Below are 5,226 nucleotides of genomic sequence, written 5' to 3'. Positions count from 1 at the left end.
ATTATGTGTTTAAAATGCATTACCGTACTATGTATTTCTGATAGTTTCATACTTATTCTAAAATACAAAAAACGACCGTAGTTCGCTCAAACTTTTTTTAGGCGAGTCGGGGCAAAATCTTTTTAGGCGAGTCGGATTTTAGGCGAGTTGGGTGTATCCCGTCCATGAACATGCATTTCTCACTCATGCAGATGATAGGTTGGTAGATGGCATGTATTATATTGCAATGACCTGATGACACTCCTCCAGTGATTCCACTAATTTATACATATTTCAGGAGAGTTGAATTTTTAACTTTTGCATATATATATATATCCTGCTTTTTTTAATTTCAGGTAAACCACATTTGTATGATGAAACAAATCCAGACTATGTACCGAGCATCAACCTGGGCTACGTTTCTGTGAAATCACCAGTGGTATCAGCTGTCAGGCATGAACGATTGCAGAAGAGGAAAGAATCAATAAAAGCTACTGAAGCTGCAATGAGCCTTTTGGAATTAAATGCATCATTTGCTATCGATACAGGCGCAGATGTCGGTGGACCTCTGCCAGAGACTGACTGTGTCGATACAAATACAGAAATATCTGACACAGAGAAGTTAAAATTGGCAAATATAGAAATTTTGGGATTAAAGGATGAAAATAGGAAACTTCGGGAGCAAAATGAGTGTTTGAAAAACATTGCCACCAACGGACCGTTAAGTTGTGTTATCTTGAAAAGGATTCGCCTCCACTAAAAAAGCAGGGGGGCTGTGTTGATGTTTGAGAAAGTACAAGGCATTAAAACCTGCGCAAGTACGATCACACAGACTGGCCTCTCTGTCATTTGTGAAGTTGGAGATTGGTGCCATCTTGGTCGTTAAAGTAGACATAACTTACTACCATGTTTGAAAACCTCCTGACTTCTACCTTCGCCGAACAACGATGAGAGTTAAGTGACTTTGCCATCAATGTAGCTTATGGTCTAAGGGAGATAATCATGTTATGATATGCTAATATTTAATAAGAGTAAGGCCCAGATTGGTTCCCGGATCCTCCGCTTGGTATCGCTGCTCTTGCTCTTCTTTCCACGGAAAGGACCGGTATCGCCCACCATGAAACAACATCACAAACACAGGAACAAAAGGGAACCCATCTAGAGTAAGGCCCTTGTATGAGCTCCACACAGTGTGTTAAATTAAACTCCACCTATCGTGTTGAATTTTCCGAGTTCTATAAGGAAATTCAAGCTCCTCACAGCGATAGCCAATTCATACACTGGGAAGGAGCTTAGAAATTACTGGTTATCTCCCTTGCTACAAGGTCGAATGACGTCATAACATAGTTCGGACATGCGTATAGTACACATATTATTTTAGACTGGTTTGCCTGGCCTAGATGCGCTTCTCATCACGGTTTCTTCCCTTAAGTTTGATAGAGTACAACGCAATGTCTGAAGTGTGCATGTCGACCCTGAAGGGAGCTTGTACAAGGGACGTAACTTTGTTTGATTTTACCAAGTAACCTTGTTACGCTGTTCGTACGCGCCCCAAGTTTAGCACCACAGCCAGACAGGAGCAGTCGAACTGCCAAGCTGAATTACTTCCCTTTGACCACAAATTGTACCCCATGGAACCAAATTAATTGAATTGTCTCCCTTTGACCATGAAAAAAACGTTGTAACATCGCAGATTGTAGACCAACATCAGGCCTACCCGTCATTCTAATAAATATGAAACATTTTTTCATAACACCCCCCTCCCCTCTTTATTGATCTCAGCAGGTACAGCATTTATGTATACATGTCATGTCAATACAATTGTGGTACATGGTATTCAAGAAATGTACATCTTTTCATACATATAAATTCTTCCCTGATAAAAATGGTCAACGTCCTGTATCAGTGTTTAACAAAGTGTGGAAGGAAGACCAGAAACTAAAAAAGTTTGCATGGTTACAATTTGTGAATGACATTACCTTTGTTGCATTGTAATAACTAATTATCTCATGTTGTATGTATTCAAAATGTGGCAGTAATCCTTTCCTACATTGTCTGTATATTACTTGTTTTGTTATTAAAAGTACAATATTCAATGGGTTGTTGTGTTTGCCTTGAAATCCAAACAAAACATTTTCTGTTTAAATCAATGGTTCCTCCCACAACAGATTTTATCCAAATACATGTATACAGTTTCTCCCAAATCTTTCTTACATGTTCACAATCATACAACATATGGATTATATACACAGTAAAAAAAGTGTTGCACCCCCTATACTTTTTCATGGAGGGGTGTTTTGAAAGGGTGTAAAGATAACCGAATTAATATTATAACCAGGATTTCGTGTATACCAACAAACCAGTGTATTGTCTATACAATGAACTTAAATGGGGTATTCCATGACCTTATGGCATGTAATAATCTCATGCTGAACTTTTACGAAAAATGAACGAACAACGAAGACGCATTAAGTATGGTGACATCTCAATAATTTTTAGTGACCAAATTCATCCAATAGGGTAAGAATGTCATATGGAGATTTGACGAACACAGTAAGTCAATATCGAGAACTTCCACCAAGCACTTGGATCACAGCTTGAAGTCTTCGTCTCATACTCCTCACCAGACGTTGGAATCGCTCCATGGGCAGCTGCTGCCACTCGTGTAATGCTGCTTCCAATTCACGCAAGTTCTGTGGAGGAGGGTCCCGACGATAAATCAGGCGTCCCAAAATGTCCCATACATGTTCCAGAGGATTCAGATCTGGACTCATTGCTGGCCATGGAATCTGCGTCAGAGCATTGTTGTGGATAACCTGGGTCACAGCTCGTGAACGATGTGGTCTGGCATTGTCATCCATGAATATCGGTCTGGTGGCCAGTGGATGATTGTCAAAATGGGGCACCACAACTGGATTCAGCACCTCTTGGATGTAGCGCTCCCCTGTCAAGTTGCCTCGTATGGTCACTAAATCAAGCTTACAATCAAATGAGAAGCATCCCCAGACCATAACAGATCCACCTCCATATGGTACAGTTGGCATGATGTTTCTTGCAGTATAAGCTGTTCCAGGACGCCTCCATACTCTCACTCTGCCATCCACAACATGCAGAAGGAACCTGCTTTCGTCCGACCAGTGGACTCTTCTCCAGGACCTCAAGTTCCAGTTCTGTCTCAGTCTACACCAGGCTAGACGTAGTCGTTTGTGGTTGTCTGTGAGTTTAGGTCGCTTGATAACCCTTCTGGACTTCAACCCTGCAGCTTTAAGACGATTTCTCACGGTCTGGGTACTGAACTGTTGACGAGGAAGCCAAAGACGTTTCAAGGTTGTGCTTGTAGCAAATGGATGACGCCTTACCACCCTCAACAACGCTCTGTCATCTCTAACTGTGGTCTTACGTGGTCTGCCAGAGGGTCTGAGATTCCTTACATCTCGTTGTGCGTGTTTTCTGACCAAACGGCTTATTGTTGAGTAGTGATGTCCGGTTCTTCTGCCAATCTCCTTGAACGAAAGACCTGCTCCATGAAGGCCAATAATCTGCCACTTGACTGCTTCTGACAATCATCTACCCGGCATTGTGGGTTACAATAAACTGGGCTGTCAGAGAACATCTTTTATAGGCGATGTTGAGCTTAAGAAGATACTGCAATCTGCAAATGTCATGCACCATGCAATTCACGTGCTGATTGCTACGTTTTGGTGATCATCTTCCCTCTGAAAACATTTAACATCAGATCCCCAAGGAATACCTACCATTAAAACCAGAGTCGGGCGTTCTAAATGTTGTGATGTATCAAACGTATTAATGTGGGGGTGCAACACTTTTTTTACTGTGTATAGTTTCAGGTTGATTTCTACTGAAAGTACACATAGGAGATACAAAACATGTTTAAGAAACTATCAAGGTCTAAACCTGTGATGAAAGTTTTTCCTTTGTTTTTATAATTACAATATAGTATCCCAGATACATTTTGCCCAGGATTGCATGTCAAAAGATACATATATATGCTTAAAAAGTGAAGCGATTTTAGGACTGATTCAAATCTCTGTTTAATGTCTTGTGACTCAAAATAGGTCAATGGTAAGAATGTTTTTAATTACAATATGACTTTATGGTGATGTTTTCTTTCTATTTTTATCAACATGTGCCTTCCTCTCAGATCCTTATCCACAATGTGTTTAAATTCTGGTTGTCGGGTTCAGCTTGCTGTCAGAAGTCAACCAGACATCTTTAAATTGTCTACTTTTTTGTATACATCGTCGTAGCCTAGAATACGTATTCTTCAATAAGGAACCTTTTTTCATTATATTTTTTTGCTTTTTCCACCCCATCTGTAAACCCTTGGAAATGAAATACACCAGTAATTAAGGACTCCCTACTCCAGGCACTTCAAATCACAAGGTGACTGTAGAATGTAGTAAACAGTTTGAAACTTGGATGAAAATTATTTCAAGGATGGATTCAAATAGAAACTGAATTAACTTTGTTTTTCAACGTCATTTAACTTTTGAGGAAACATTGTCATACACGGCAGTAGTTGCAATCACCTGTGTAAACTTGGGAGCAGACAAGGTACCAAGTACCCCATGCTTGTTGTAAGAGCAGATGCGGTGTATGTATCTGTTGGTCAAATGTATGACCTCAATGGTTTTGTGTGCTGACCATTAATATTTACTGGCCTCCATGATATATCCAGACTTGTACTGAATGGCATAAAACAACTCAATGCACATTATACCCAGGAGCGCAGTTGACATGTTAGGTCAGTGCACGGGGACACGTGCACATGTAAGGGAAAGTGCACTCTTAGCAATTCACCTCTTGTAGATTGTCCCTACATCATCACCTGTCATGGCAGAAGATCATTGTCATAGTCCATATTCCATTTGACCATAGACATATCTACTGCTGTCCCCAAACCACATGTTTGTTTGTTTGTTGTTTAACGCCGCTCTCAGCATAATTCCAGCTATATGACAGTGGTCTGTAAATAATCAAGTCTGGACCAGACAATCCCGTGGTGGACATCATGAGCATCTCTCCATGCAATTGGGATCGATGACATGTATCAAACAAGTCAGCAAGCTTGAACACCCGATCCTGTTAGTCGCCTTTTATAACAAGCATAGTCACCTTTTACAGCAAGCATGGGATGCTGAAGACCTACCAAACCACATGAAGTGAGATCATTACTCAACACTGAATCCTGTTGGACTGTGTGAAGAAAACACTTTGAGTCCAAGA

This window comes from Haliotis rufescens, unplaced genomic scaffold (assembly GCF_023055435.1).
Source record: "Haliotis rufescens isolate VD_foot unplaced genomic scaffold, xgHalRufe1.0.p SCAF_6, whole genome shotgun sequence".
In the NCBI taxonomy this organism is placed as follows: domain Eukaryota; kingdom Metazoa; phylum Mollusca; class Gastropoda; order Lepetellida; family Haliotidae; genus Haliotis; species Haliotis rufescens.
This window is presented reverse-complemented; position numbering follows the sequence as displayed.